This window comes from Epinephelus fuscoguttatus, linkage group LG15 (genome assembly GCF_011397635.1).
Source record: "Epinephelus fuscoguttatus linkage group LG15, E.fuscoguttatus.final_Chr_v1".
Taxonomy (NCBI): Eukaryota; Metazoa; Chordata; class Actinopteri; order Perciformes; family Serranidae; genus Epinephelus; species Epinephelus fuscoguttatus.
This window is the reverse complement of record NC_064766.1, coordinates 28,375,806-28,392,085: the sequence shown is the minus strand read 5'-3', so window position 1 is coordinate 28,392,085 and position 16,280 is coordinate 28,375,806. Positions and strand designations below refer to the sequence as shown.

Here is a 16,280-nt window from a genome sequence, read left to right as displayed (position 1 = left end):
TTCAGAAATGTTTGCGCTAACTTAGAAACAGTGCCATTACATAATTTATCCACCAGAGGCACAGAACCCCCAACTGCTCTGGGCGCCTGTCCATGGGCAGTCCCCTCTCTCTGACGTCTTTCCAGTTGATACATGTATAGGTCCTGTTTGTGCTGCATGTGTGTGTGTATTTCAGGCCTGTGTGACGACAGAGTGGACAAATAAGGTATAGCTTCTTCTTCGCAAAACTCTTAAAGTCTCAGTTCACATCTTAGTCACAATTCTTTAGTAACTAAATTGGATCTTTTACGGGGGTGTATTGGGATGTGGACAGGAAGTACAATGGTGTGAATTGCTGATAAATGTGTTGACCAGTACTGTTTTTACTGGCTCAGTTCTTGTGAACATCTCCTCATTAGTTCCGTTATTGTTAATGTTTCTTCTGGCAACAAAGTCAGATAATAAGCCTGGCTGGTCTGCAGCTCAGTAACTATCAGAGGTAGAGAAGATAAGAGGAGGATATTGCTGAAATCTGGTGGAAGAATGCTCCAGGGATTCGTTGATTTGATTTTGGTGACTGTCTGGATGTTGTGTATCTGGTCGGATGTGTTTGTGCACTGAAGGAAAATCTGACATTCAGTTTCCTACCATCAAACAATAAACAAACCCAAACTACAAACTTAAACTTGCTAATTTACTACCAATTATCTCCTCTTTGTCCTTCTCCCTTCATTGAGTGTTAACAACATGGCCTCATAGCTTCCTCCACACGCATTTTACAGTATCATCAGTTTAAATTAACAGTAATGACCACGTCTGATTGGCCTAATTACACAGCAGAGTGGGAGGAAGAGGGACACACTACTGAAATGAACTCCATGATCCCGGCAGCCCCCCCACCATCCTCAAACCCTTCCACCTGAGGAAACACTCTCAGTCGGGCACACTGTATGCACACATGGCTTACTGAACATACAAAAGCCTTTTGAAACTAGTGACCCCCACTGACACAATGGCACCCAATCACCGGTATGCCAACTGGAAGAAAATGCAGGGAAATGGGGCAGAACAACAACGGAAGTCGTTCAAATGGAACGGAGAGGAGGGAGAAACAGTAAAAGGTAAAGAGGAGGGATGAAAAAGACAGATTTGTAGTCAAACAGGAGCAGAGAGAAGGAAATCTCCATCTCTGGATGTGTGAAGTTGCAGAAAAAGAGCTCCCATCAGTGGAGATACCCTCTGAGATAATGTCTTTATCTTGTAACAGGATGTAATTAGCGGTGTGTATCTTATTTTGGAGGTGTGAAGTGCCTTGCGGGGATCTTGAGTGACATTAGAGCACAGCTAGTCTATCTGTCCGACTCTCCCTGCTGTTCGTGTTAAGGAAAAAACCCACACTTCCATCAGCTGTTGTAATTCTGAATGTCCTCTACCACCTGCTTCTGGATCTGTACTGCTGTGTGTGTGTGTGTGTGTGTGTGTGTGCGTATGTTTGTGTGTGTGTTCAAGGGTAAACCAACAGGATAAAGGACAACCCAACCTCTACACACGCACAACTCATACATCCACTTTAGCTCAACATAAGCGTGTCCTTGCAGTGTGACTGTCACATTAATGCTCGTCCACGCTCCTAGAAGCCGCAGTTCTTCACTTGCGTGCAGTCACGGTGACAGTGTTGATTTTTAGTTTGGCCTCTGTTTGACTCTCAATTACGCTGCCATTATGAGAGCTGCTCTCTTCACATTAACAGCACATACAGAAGATGAATGTGGCTGTATGGTGGCTGAGTGGAATCAAATTCAGATACGGTGAGCTGCAGACTGGTGACTCAAGTCTTTTTTTGTGCTGAGAGGACCATGCATGTTAGGGCTGCAAGGACTAATTATTTTCATTATAAATTCAACTGCTGATTATCTTTTGACAAATTCATTATTTCTCTAGTCTATTAAATTTCAGCAAATAGTGAGAATGTCCATTGCAATATCTCAGAGTCCAAGGTGGACTCAGTGGCTATCAGTCTGACGAAAATAAGCCTCTGAGGCCAATGGGCAATATTTCAGGAGTTCTGGTGTTGTTAAGACTTCCCAATCAGCACACCTGCCATTCTTTACACTCCGATAAGCAATCTGAGACCCTATATACACAGTCCTGACGCTCTATATACAACTAATATAAAGGTAAATCATTGTCAGTCGACAGCTGATGGCATAGACGTAGAATGAAAGTACAACTTTCCCATTCAAATCAATATATCAGGACGGTCAGATCATTGACACTGCAAAGAGCTGTGACTGTTGTAGGATAACTTTCTTGCGGCAAGTCTCAAACTCACTGAGGTGAGGTTTTGCAGTAACCAAACAAGCTATCAAGTTGTGCAAAACATGAAACAGCAGCTTAAGGATCATATGTACTCCCTTTACATACAAATATAGATTTGTTCGTTTCAAACGTTGTAAACGTCACTGTCCTCATACTGTACCTCAGAGTCAAAAGTTTCACTTAACAACAGATGAGGTGACAGTGGTTCGCGAGGCCATTAAATACATTGCAACATGTTGACTGAGAATTCTTTTCACTATTTTCTGATACTTTACTTTTTCGCCGTTATTTAAATTCCTTTGTTGTCTCCTAAGGCCGTATCTCATTTGAGCTACGCTACACTGCCCCCACTATCTCTGGTGGTACAGCTACGTTTCGTAATTATCTGTAAGCTTTCAAAAAACGTACACAAATATGGACGAAATGAACGCAGAGTACCAAAAGAAGGTTCTATCCATCTCCATATACATGTCTAATGTTGAGCATAATTGAGCCCTAAGTTTATACAGTAGGCTAAAACAGAGTTCTCAACCTAGTGAGTATGACACTTCACAGACCCACTGACATGTGCTGTCACCATAACAACTAGCATCAGTCGCCATTTTCTTTTGAACTAGTCAAATGACCACGGCAAGCAGTTCAATTTCCGTTCTACTCTCTTTCTGTTTCTGTTTGATGTGCTTCAAGACTACACTGTCAACACTGTGTTCACCTCTTTTGCTCTCCACACGGATTGTTCACCTGCATGAAACCAAAGCCTGCTCGAACAAAACTGTTCAATACTTCTTGGACTACAAACAGACTACAAATGTACACCACAATGCTTCAGATACCGATTAATTTTACAATGACGTTTAATCGAGAAAAACAAAAAAATATTAACGTCTGACAGGCCTGAACCAGCCAACGTCTGGCACTTGATTGATTTTTTTTTTTTTTTTAAAAAAAACAAGAAGCAGAAATACACACCACACTGGCAGTAATACAACATTGATCAGTTATGACACCAACTTGGAAACACCTTGCATATTTTCCTGCCGCACTGTACTACAGTTTACACCTTCTCTTTGATCCACACACTTGATAAATGACTCCCGCAATTAATCAACTGTCAGAACTGTTGTTATTAATTTCCAAGAGAGTGACTGATCAATTAATAGACTCATAGTTTCAGTTCTGATGTATATCAACATACATAAACTGACTAACAAAGAGCAGCTCATAATAGTTCAGATAATTATTGCACTTAAATGTAGATAGAGAGTGAAAACTGGTGAACGACAGAGCAGGCTCTCATTAACAGCTCTAAATATAGGCTAGCGTCAACAGAAACGGTGATGCTAAGCTGGCTTTACCACCACCCTGGCTGCTGACCAGAGACAGAAAGTGTTTACTGACACCTGCTTCCAATTCGCTAATGTCCTCATTTGCCACAAGAGTGGAACGATGAGCAAACTCTGCTGTTGCCAGAAGTATTTATCTTAATTTTATGCAGAATCAAAACTATACTCGCACAAAAGTCAAGAAAGAGTCAGCAAAAACAAAAGTGTTGCGAGACCAGAAACATGATATATAGCTGTTACATAAGATTATCTACACAAACATGTTTTTACAGATGCACAAACACACACACACACACGGCTCATTAGCTACTCAGCAGAACAATGTTCATTTGTTCTGCCGACTTCCAGAGAAAAGCAGCTGTTTGAGCGGAAGGGTCGACTGAAACCACCGCGACTGCATCTGAAAATGTCAATTTGAGCTCACTGTGCTAAAATAATTTCTGAATCTTACTAAGTGAGCTCTGTGTGTGGTTGCCGTGTACATGTACCTATCGATGGGAGCAATTTTGTACCAGATCCAATTAATTTGAGCATGTTCATAGGCTCTTTAGTGCTCAGTTGTGTGGAGATGATTTCAGCAGACAACACTGTGTTTCAGAGAGGAAGGAGACACTGACAACTCTGTTTCTTTCCCTCTGAGGAAAAACACTTGGAGAGCTTGAAATAAAAGTGAACTGTAGACTGGGAAAGTAAAATTTCACCAGATTTACCACAAAGTCTCTGAAGCCAAAATAGAGACTTAATTAGCTCCTGTTAGTGAAACAACAGGAAGACATCAGAACACCATCAAGTCTCCAGAGGTGTTTCCACTGCAATGTGAGATTATCCAAAACAGCTCTGCTTTGTCTGCCAGATCATATCAGGAGTACTTTCTATGGAGCCCATATTTATATTGCATTATTAATAACTTCATAATGAAGTCTAATGATTATCTAATGTATTATAATAGCTTTTATAGGCCTTTTATCACAATGCATTAAGATGTCCTGTAACAACGGCCATGAAGCATGATGTTTATAGGACTTCAACTTATAAACTGCATTAACTGAAGTTTTGGAAACTAAATTGTAAACGCAGAAGTTTTACATTTATGTTGCATTGGCATTCATCTGGCATCTTGTTTGAAGTGGGGGTTTGAGAGACGAAACATTAGTTTTAGTCTTTGCACCTAAACTAAGGTGACAGCCACTTTGTTAGCATGCAGGTTGCAGTAACATTCGCCATTATAGCTAGAAAATGAATACTTTACAAGACAACAGAGCTGTTGCTGACAGTTTTCAGGTGATTTGTCAAGCTCTTTTAGATTTGGCTGGGAGAGTGTTTCATAAGTGACGCAACCACTGATCTAAATTTTATTCACCTTCACCCAGACCCTTTGCATGCTGAGCTGCTGCAGTAGGTGCACACTGAGACTCAAAATTCTTCATGTGATAACGCGTAAGTTTTGCAAGAGAATGCAAATGTTTCTTTATTTTTCCACCCATCTGTTTTGTTTCTTCCCAATCGCCCCTTAAGGGCTCTGTAGTTTTGGTCATCACAGCAAGAGGGTTCCTGGACTGAAGCCAGGGTGGAGGGTTCAAACCCTGGGGTGGAGGAGCCCTTCTGTGTGCAGTTTGCATGTAGCGTGGGTACTCCAGCTTCCTCCCACAGTCCAAAGACATGCAGGTTAATTGGTGACTCTACACTGGCCATAGGTGTGAATGGTTGTCTGTCTCTATGTGTCAGCCCTGTGATAGTCCGGCGACCTGTCCGGGTATACCCCGCCTCTCGCCCATTGTCAGCTGGGATAGACTCCAGCCCCCCCCACGACCCCTGACAGGATAAGCGGTTACAGATAAGGAATGCATATATGTTATAGGTTTGATTAGAAGACATCATAAAGTATTAAAAAAGCTTATAGCAGCAGTGTGGTATTTAGGTGTATACTGGTGTATGTAATGTATTAAAGGTGGGGACTCTACAAGAAGTAACATCCAGGTATCTGCTTATAATATTTTTGTAGCTCGGGTTGATCCACTATGCTTTTTACCATACGTCCGCCCCAGTGTTAGTCATCCGCTGCCCTCCAGATGTGTATAACGACCTTGTATAGCATTATACAAGCAATTAGCTGGGCTTAACAAATTCTAATGCAACACTCTGTGCATTAACAAAAAGATTTATTCTTAATGACACATTTTCCATCATGTTTTTATCCTATCAGTATCTTCTAAAAGTGGTGAGAGATACTAATGAGGAGAGAAGCTGAGGATGATCAGCAGTAGGTCATTAACCCCTGGATCATTACACATTCAGTGCATTAAGAGGAATTACGCTTTAAAATGCTGCAGGACTGAATATCATCTCTGGGTGAATTTCTTTACCTACAGTCCAGCACTGGGATACAGAGGAGTGTTTTGTAAGTGACGTTTCCATTAAAACACTCTAAAAGTAATAATAATGATAATAATAATAATAATATAGGTTTTCCTTCATTGATCTATGATGTAAAGTGCTTTTGGCAGTGCTGGGAATCAAACCAGTGACCTTTTAGCAACTAATTGTTTTCACCGCAATCTCTCGTGGTTGATTCATTTATATGAAGGTGACGGACCTCTATGAATTTTGTAATAAGGTTTTACTGATGAGAACTGCTGGATTTGTGAAGTGATCCTGGCCAGTGAAGAACTTCTTCCCTGATGAGACATTTTATATGGATATGAATCGTGACCCCGGGTCTGCTGCGATGGGAACAAGAAGTAATAGGGCCACAGAGTGTGACATGACGGCTGTAATAAGATGCGGTGCACAGCAGTACAGAGCAGGATTTATTGTCTGTAGACAATGATAATGGGAGAGAGGGTGAAAATGGCAACAGCAGCATCACTTTTATGATGGATGTAAAAATTTGACCTGCGGGGAGGGCCGGGAGCTAAATAAAGCCTGACAGATGACAAGTGAGTTTAAAAGACAAAGTGGTGGAAAGTCAGCGAAAGAGAGGAAACTCTCCAAGCCAAACTGATGTTCTCCTTTGTTGTTGTGTTAGGACACAGAAACTGTGATGAAGCTGCAGCTACTGTCCATTTTTTAATGGAGTGTAAAGTTTTTTTGGACATATCTGTGGAACAAGCGTCTAAGCTTTGGCTGGCTGACATTTTGAGAGAAGTGTTCGCAGTTGCACCTGACTGCAGCAGGGAGTGAGGCAGAGGGGCTGTGGGGTGTGTGGCTCGCTAATCCTTGTCTCATGTGTTATCTGATGAACAGTCAGAATGTTTGCATGACAGAGAAAATTGATTTATTGGGTTAGTCTGAATGAAACCGGACTTTTAAAATGAAAGTTAACATGTTAGTCCGAGGGCTGCACGGTGGTGTGGTGGTTAGCACTGTCGCCTCACAGCAAGAGGGTTGCCGGTTCGATCCCGGGCGTGGGAGCCCTTCTGTGTGGAGTTTGCACGTTCTCCCCATGTCAGCGTGGGTTCTCTCCGGGCACTCCAGCTTCCTCCCACAGTCCAAAGACATGCAGATTGGGGACTAGGTGAATTGGTAACTCTAAATTGTCCGTAGGTGTGAATGTGAGTGTGAATGGTTGTTTGTCTCTATGTGTCAGCCCTGCGATAGTCTGGTGTACCCTGCCTCTCGCCCGATGTAGCTGGGATAGGCTCCAGCCCCCCCGCGACCCTCAAGAGGATGAAGCGGTTAGAAGAAGATGAGATGATGTTAGTCCGACTAAAATTATACTAAATCAAATTTCTCAAAGTCGGACTAACACACCCAGATAATGCTGTTGGGAGCCAAATTACTCCTGCATGTATACAATCAACCTGACCCAAACTGGCCGGGGCAGTCAGCGCATGCTCCACAGTGTCTGCCCCGGTATTAAATGCTAACAGAAGACGAAATCTACATTCAGAGCTGTGCATTTTTTGGAAGGACAAACTGTGAAGTTGTCCACTATGGTACCAGCACTGCAGCTAACTTGTTCTTCGATTGTTTGGTCTGTGACGTTATAGGTCAACTGGAAAGGGGTCTAATACTAACAAGCTGAGAGGGGGCATATCGCCACCTATCGTAGCCAAGTTGGACGTACTACAGTCAATAAATCAATTCCCCTCCTGTGCTTGTATACTGGGACAAGGACAGTAGTCCAATTAAATGGCCTTGTCAAGCTGTGACTGTAACTCCATTTAACTGTGCATGTATTTGTACTGACTGAGAGCAGGGCAAGGAGGGGTGAATCAATACGCTGCACGCAGCTCTATAATGGAATAAGATTTTGCCCATTTGAAAATATAGAAATGGAGATCAATGTTGATATTGTGACAGCTGCTACGACTAAATCAATGTGTGCAACACACTTTACTGGCTTGGTGAACAGGGGCAGCTAAATGTAGCAGTTTGAGTTTACCTCAAAAAGCATATATATTTAATTAATTCTATTGTATAAGTACGTATTAATAAGTAATTTAAGTTTATTTAATGCAGCACCTTTCCCAGAGTAAGGTCTCACAGTGCTTCACCTTGATAAACTTTTTAAAATAAGACCATAAAAACAGCCAGAATTAATTTTGCATGTAGTATATGATGCTGCTGAAATGAAAGTAAGAAAAACTAACATTTGATGTGCATTGTTCTTGGACATATTCCTCATGATATACAGCCTCTGAAAGTGCATGATTCAAGTTTTTCCCATGGTCTAGTGAGGAAAATTGCAATAAATTGTAGTATCGAAATACTGAAAGTGCAATACATTTCAAATTGGCGTCCAAGATGGTATCAAATTCAGAGATAAGCCTATCATCCCAGCCCCAGCTAGTGACAATCATATCAAATTATGGTACTGTCTGTCAATCACGACCAGAAATTCATGTCCCCTGAAGAACACTAACGTTTACTGCAGAAAAATAAATTAAACAATTCTGACCAAAGAAGTAGCCAAGTTAAAAAACCACTTACGATAAATTTACTGATTTCTTAGCAAATTCATTTTACTTCCCTTTGAAGAAAATACCGAGCTGTGCAATGTCGAACACACACGTTGCATATAGAATAGATGGCTCAGGAAAACATGATCCTCTCTTAAGTCTTCCTCCCTCCTTCTGCCACAGTTTCATCTCATTTGTAACAATACACCTCTCTCCTCTTTCCTCCTGCAACGTCGCTTCACCAGCAACTGCTGGCTTTCCTTTTTACTCCTCATTCCTTTTCTTCCCTGCCCTTCTTTCACCCTCTTCTTTTCATCTTTTTCCCTCTTTGTACTCTCCAAGGTCAGAGTGTCTGATCTTCTCTGGCACATTAGAAACCATCACAGTCGGGTGAAAGCTGTATTATCTTCGAAATGTCAACAAGAGACAAAAAACAGGTGTGTGTGTGTGTGTGTGTGTGTGATGACAATGCAGTTTTTATCATTATCCGGTTTGGAAATGCTTCTAAGCCCGAGAGGTTTTCAGAATTTAGAGGAGCATGTAATCCTTTAATCCTTTAATTAAAGTCAATATAATATGAAAACGAACAAAACTGCAATTACAAGGCTTTCACACGACAACAGTGGTAAAATGGTGACTAATATACAACCCCAGTGCTGTGTACACGTACACAAAGTAATCAGTTTCAGGTTAAAATTACCAAACGCCCAATTATGTGTTCTATTGTGGTATTTATTTCCCAATCTAACGGCACACTATCGACCCTCTGCAGGGTGGTTTCCCCTAAACGCGAAACACAAAACTACAAACATTTACAGAAAGGAAAGCCACAAACCTTGTTGTGCAAACATGTTGACAAGACAGAAAAACAGACCCAAAGAGCACACACATATGCAAGGTCACGAGTACAGGAAATCAAACCGACAAACATGCACATCTCCAAATCAAGAAAGTCAAATGGTGTGAAATAAACAAACACAAAATGCACATAAAATTCCCTGCTGTGCTTATACAGAGGCTTCGAGCTCAGTTAAGGGCAGATAGACCTGATAGTGTCACATGTAGGGTTATTGAACTTTTTGGTACAAACAGAGAAGTGTCTGTGGTTCCAACTACCAAAAAAACAAAATGATATCCAGCTGTAGTCACATGAATTTGAGATGTTTTCTCCGTAGCTCACATCATGGCAGGCTAATAAAACCAGATCTCTCCAGCTGCATTGCAGATGTTAAAATAAGAGATTTAGCGGAGAATCCAAGGATTTTTTTCATGTTTTGCCTGTGTGTAACCTTCAGAGCTGCTCTGAGCTGTGTACACACTGTTACCAGAATTTCAGCTACTGTAACGTGTGCTGCTGAAGAAGAGCAAAGAAAGTAAAAACAGCGTATCACAGCTAACAGTTTCCATACTGGAGTTACAGATGTTTTTTTGCTTTTCTAACAGTGATCCAAGTTTATATCTGCTTTAAGGCAGTAAATCAGCAGATGAGCTCAAGTAGACATTTCAACATCTTTGACTTTTATCATCCTCAGTTGGAGACATGTCTCTGGCAGTCCCCTGGAGGCCTGCGCTCGACTCGAATACAAAAACATTTCACAAGAAAGACATAAGTTGGCTAATTAGGTAGCCACTTCAACAATCCCCAGATAAGAATACAGCTTTAATTGTCATATTGTCTTAAGAATGAGGACTTGTAGCTAAATCCTCTGCAGCAGCTGCATGCTCACTCATTACACCAAGTGTATATGCGAGCAGCTCCGCGGAAGAAGTTTGCAAAGGCTTGAAATTTCAAGCAACACGCTGACAAAGAGCGAGCTCAGACAACATCTTTATGCCTATTAAAATGAAGTAATTGGTAGATCAGAAAATCCATAAAATCCACTTTGTGCAATAGAAGTTAAACCTTATTTATTTTACTTTAACAGCTCTACTACACTACGTCCTGACCAGTGACCAACTTCCGTCAATGACCTTTCCTATAAACTCAACCTAGGTTACCACATGGGAAGCCATGTACACAATATACTTGGCGTTCAAGTGGTTTAGAAGTGAGAAAATTGCTGCTAGGCTATGACAACGCGGACGCTGCTATCGGCCTCTCGGAGCCACCAAGGCTGACAATTTAGCAAGCTAGCAAGCAGGTCACATAATGCAGGAAATGCAAAGGCATAATGACTGGGGAAAAAATGAGGCTGCTGGGAAGATCAGCATTTTTCTAAGACATAAAATTACAAAGAACAACTCTTTATGACTAAAATGACAACATTCTAGCTTTCCATCCACGGCCTCTGCCAGTTCTGAAAATGTTGCCAGACGGGTCACAACTCGTGAACTCGTACCATTCAGAAAATTTCCACTTGCAATGTCGTGAAAACCTCAAGAGGGCAGCGTTGATGGACTCTTCTTATGAACAAGGTTAACATGACCACATTTGAAGGCAACATATGACTCTATGGAGATTTTACATAAAGGACCAAGGCCCAGGTCCAAGTACACTTTACCACAAAGTCCAGTATGCTTGACTAGTGTGTACACTGTGTACCATACACCGAGCGGGGTCCGTCGATCTTTTCCCTGGTCCACTTGAAAAGGTGTTCTCGACTACGATCTATGTGTACTCAATTACGGTTCACATCAGGTGTGAAAACCAACGTTACTTAAGCATTGACGAGGACTGCTATTTAATGTCAGTAGCAGGTGGCGAGTAGACCGTACTCAGTGCCGCCAGACCCCTGTGAAATCTGCATATGCACAAAGCATCTGCAGATTGCATTCTCTGAACGTGCAGTAGGAAGGCAGATAAGAGGTTTGTTCTTGACATTGTCTGTAAAATACAAACCATAGTCATAATGCAAAGGCTGACTCCATGGTATAGGCCTGAGATCTTATGATTGGCCCACTTTTCTACATTGTAGCGACAACATGAAGAAATTTGATAAATAACCTTTATTAATCCTTGTAGGGAAATCCAGGGGTCCGAGCAGCAACAGCAATAAGAATGAAACACAGGAAAGGTACAAATAAGGTTATAGAGCCAAACCAAGGTGATAAGAATAACAAACTATAAGTACAAATATCTGATGATGACAGAAGTGTACTCCAGGAGCCGGGGTGTCGTATTTGGACACAGTATGAATCAAACAGTATGTAAAACAACACAATGCAGTGTAATAAATATGGCGCCGGATTAGAGATCCACTGCAGTGCAGTAAAAACAGCTCAATAATGTTTCAAATGACAAAGTCAATTCTGAACATAAACAGCTGTATTGGGAAAGTGAGTCATTCCTCATGATACAACAAAGAGAGAAACTCAACAAAATAACCGTATTCAGACCTCATTTAAAACAACACAACAAAGGGAGGGATTAGCAGGAGGTGTGGAGCACAGTGTCCTCCTTTTCAAACACACGAGACGCTGAACTCCAAACACCAGCGTCCTTCAAAGCCACCGAGGGAAGTTGCCGTTATCCGTAACTAATGTACCTCCGGTGGTGTCCTGTATCCTCTTCCCCAGCACATTGTGTAACACCGCCGGTTTTTAGCACAATCACACTTAAACACACACTGAAGCGGCGTGTTGTGCAGAACTAATGCAGTAATGTTGCTACAGTCCGTGGAGGATTTGTTAGAAAACCCTTTTGTACTAAAAAAGGATGCAGCCGCAGGGTGGGAGGACTAATGGCTACAAACATAGTTGCACTAAGACCGTCCCACACAGCTTTAGGAGAGGATGGTGTGAAAATCCCTTTTTTTTCTGATGTCCTACCCGAGCAAACTCCATCTTGAGATATTTGGCTAAAGCTAACTTTGGTGCTTAAATTGTTTGCACAGATCCAGCGGTATGAGTCATAATTTACCGGGCACATTAGTGTCACAGTGAAGGATGGGCACTGTGGGCAGAGCTGGCTACTAGAGAGGAGTTGGTGGTAATACAAGCCATGCCAGTGTTTCTTTTTAAAGCCCTGTTCTCTCTTTACCATCCCGCATTACTGTAAATCCACTGTTCACCGTCTCCTCTGGGATGAGAGGCTGAGTGATAAGAGAAACAGGAGGAGGAGAGATGTGAAGGAGAGGTGGAAAAATAAAGGGAGCGGAGGAGGAGGAGGAGGACAGGGGTAAGGAAGAGGAGAAAAGAGGAAAGTAGATGAATCAGAGAAAGATGGCAAGAGGTCATGAGATGAGGGAGGACGATGGACACGAAGAGGATGATAAATAGACAAGGAGGGAGCACAGCCGGCCCGTCTGACCCTCGGATATCCTTGACTGTTGCAAACTGCAGGTAGGCGGACCTTTTCATAAAAATGTCAATATTAGAGGAAATCTGTTGGCATAATTCACTAAGCACACACTCAATTAATGTTCCTGCTTACGCACGGTTTTTCAAACATGACAAACCATCCTTCATCTCTGTGTGGGATCTGCAGAGAAACTGCTGATGTCGATCCACTGTGGCATTTTGTAAGTGTGCAATAAAAAATAACAATACTTTTCACAGTGTGACAGATTATGAATGTAAATAGTCATAGGAAAACCTTTTTTGAGATAAAATGAATAGTCCAAGGAAACATAATCGCTTAAAGCTGTGCTGATCAATACTTTTTTGTGAACAACAGAAAAGATGTGAAATATGAGAGGTGTTACTTGAAGTGACAAGCCCACAGAGAGTTATCACCAAACTCTGCAGTTCCCCTCAGCATCATGTAGCATTTTAGCATCTTTTAGCTCATTGTTTTGTTTTGTTTTTACAGCCGGCAGCTTCACTGTTTTGTTTTGTTTCTGACTTCTCTCATTAGCTTCATTTTCAGGCAGCCGCATTAGCAACCTAAAGGCCCCAACACACCAAACTGAATTGAGAGAACAGTGGCTACGAGAGCCCCCTGCTGCATCAAATGTCATGAAATCATCACAAACACTTAAACCAACAGCCGACCAACATGTACGTTCTGTTCTTCTGTGAGAGGAAATAATTCTCCACACCAACAGTTGGTAGTCTGTAATTGCCATTCAAAAAGGGAAACCGAAAACCATCTTGACTTGACTGCACATCAACAACATAATCCAATGTTGGCAGAACAGAGCATATTTACCGTGCGCTAGCGAACAATAACACAAACCATTACGAAGCATTTCTGCTAAAGAGCTCAATGGCTGAAGAAAAGTAATCTTACCTTTTATATAACAACTTTGTTTTGATCTCATGCTCTCTTGACTCTTTGTTTACTTTCCTCACTTCTGTTTCTCTTCTTGTGCACTGCGCTGAACTGCCAATCAGAGTGATTTCATTCATTGACGGATTCTGCAGTCACAAATGCTGATTCAACATGCTGAATCGGCAAAAAAAAAAAAAGCCAACTAGTGCCGATGTGGGTGAATGATGCAGGACACACCGCAGTGACAAGAGCTACAGTCACTCACCTACAGCCCAATACTGATCAACAGCTAACCCTCGGCTTGGTGTGTCAGGGCTTTATGAGCCCGATGTTTTTAAAAAGGGAGTCAGTATTGGACATACATTTGCTAAGTGGCTAGTACGGCTATAGTCAACCAAAGCAAATCTCTGGGGGGAAAAAAATCAGCACATTATCTCTAGAGTAACTAAATCAGTCATCTGTTGTTTTTTTTGTTTGTTTGTTTTTTGTTTGTTTTTTTGCTGGCCAAGAATTGAAAACTTCAACCATGCTGCTCTCGTCACTGTCACTTTTTACCTAGCCGTCCAATCACAGTTGGGGAGGTGGGGGAAAAGTACCACAAAGTCCAACTGTCATAAACTACATGGAGAAGTCCTGAACTACAATGGAGGAGAAATTTATATTGAACCCCCATTAACCGTCAGGGCCATCTTCTCTCCCTAAATGCTCCATCCTTTCCTTAATCTAGAGCACGTACTTCACCTTGTACCGACATTGTCACTTCTGCAGATTGATAACATGTTCGCTGCATCTTTAATATGCACAGAGTATGCAGGTTTAATGTCTGTTTACACTCAGTGCAGTACTGTATCACTTCCATATTATCTGTTCTAATGATAGTGTAAATTACTGAAATAAAGATGTAGTTGGTCAGATTAAGAGGAATAATCTTAAAATTTTTGTCTTGTTTTATACATTACCGATTGAAAGCTGGTCTGAAAATGTATACTGTACATGCAAAAACTCTTAAAAAAAATTTTTATATTCGTGATTGCTTTAAAAAAAAAAATCATATGTTCTCCTCGTTTTCCACGGTACTGTAAAAGATAAAAATAACCTTCACAAGGAAGAAACATCACAGTTGGGGAGGTGGGGGAAGTGAAATGATTGAGGGACAACAAAACTGTACAAGGATGTGGAAATAAATAAATAAACATATCTACACACATAACCCAACATGTCCAGATGTGATGGGGAGCATCATTAGACAAGGCCGCCTAATTATATGGACAATTAGGAAAGCTTCCCGCAAGTGTGTGTGTGTGTCAGATAAAAGAACAAAGACAGCTGTGAAGACAAAACAGGTGAAGCTGGGTCAGATGAGGTAAAAAGGATCAAAGCGTAAAGATCAAAACAGAGCAGAGAAAAAACACAGAGGGAGGAGAGAAAAGTTAAAGGTGAAATAGAGGAGAGAGACTTTAGGAAACTGCTCATGCTGCTGTAGCCTCAGTGGATTAAGTGTAAATGAAGGTGGGAAAAACACACGTGCAGTAACACGTACACAGGCATGAGCTCTCACATGTGCACACACGCAGCAGGAGGCCTCACACCGCCAACCTGACTGAGATAAAAACCTGGCTGATCCTTCGCTGGCTTTACCTGTCAGGTCAGAGTGTGTGTGTGTGTTTATCTGTGTTTGGTCACACACACTGAAGATCAGAGAAAAAAAAAACAGAGGGAGAGGTGAGAGGCTGGAGGGAAGAGACAGAAAGGTGTCACTTTTCAGTGGAGTGTAATACTCCACCCCCCAGGGTTTTAAATTAGACATCAGCTGATTTACAGGAAGAAGTAAAAGACCTGCCTTTGAGGGCTGAATACAACTGTACATTATGTGTCATTATGCTCCCATCCACTTCCATTATAGGCACAACCTGCAGCTGAGCGCAACAAGTTTATACCTGCTGTCTGGAAATCGCCCCAAGTCATTCTGAGTAATGTCGGAAATCACCTAGCTGAAGTAAGCTGATGAGGTCGGAGGATACAAAGAGGTAAATTACAGCATTTCATCACATATGCTACACTCAAGTCATACAGTGGCAATTTAGGTGTGCACTTCCATAAAGTTCAGGGACTCACAAGAGTCTGATTTAAAATGAGAGCAGTCTGAGTTGACATCACAGATGCTAAGGTATCCTGACTTCTTGTCCCTAGTATAGGCCGAGCTTCAAAAACACTGGCTCCTACAATTAAGGATGAAGACTGCCCAAAAACGAGACGACACATACTGTCGCACGTGCATAAACATTCAGAGTAGGAGTAAACTATAATCTGTGAGGTGCACGAGCTCAGATTAAGGCAGCTGACTAACCAAACATGAGAGCACTGATAATGACAGAGGGACGGACGCTAGCAAACTCACACAAACAGATCATGTGGATGAGCCTTGGGACGGAAAAAGGACCACTGCTTTGAAAAACTGTTATGACAGCTGTAAAAATTGCTAGTGCTAGTAAACATGTAGCACGAGGCTACTGTGGACAACCAGGAACTCGAGATGGGTCAGATGATGGGTGTGTTTATGCTACTACGCTTCATTTGTTTACTGTG

General features: G+C 41.7%; 2 protein-coding genes across 6 annotated transcripts in view; one reads left to right on the top strand and one right to left on the bottom strand.

Annotated features, from left to right (window-relative positions):
* The window catches only part of LOC125902193 (SPRY domain-containing SOCS box protein 4-like), a 121,311-nt gene that overhangs the window by 6,076 nt on the left and 98,955 nt on the right, over window positions 1–16,280 (bottom strand). The window lies entirely within an intron of this gene.
* The window catches only part of zgc:136870 (uncharacterized protein LOC664693 homolog), a 40,288-nt gene that overhangs the window by 17,581 nt on the left and 6,427 nt on the right, over window positions 1–16,280 (top strand). The window contains exons 1-2 of one of the 2 annotated variants that reach the window (XR_007451064.1): window positions 12,553–12,823; window positions 15,598–15,721. The gene's annotated coding sequence lies outside the window, so the exon portion shown is untranslated. Of the gene's footprint in view, window positions 1–12,552; window positions 12,824–15,597; window positions 15,722–16,280 lie in introns of those variants that run through there. The other variant, XR_007451065.1, reaches the window with a different exon arrangement.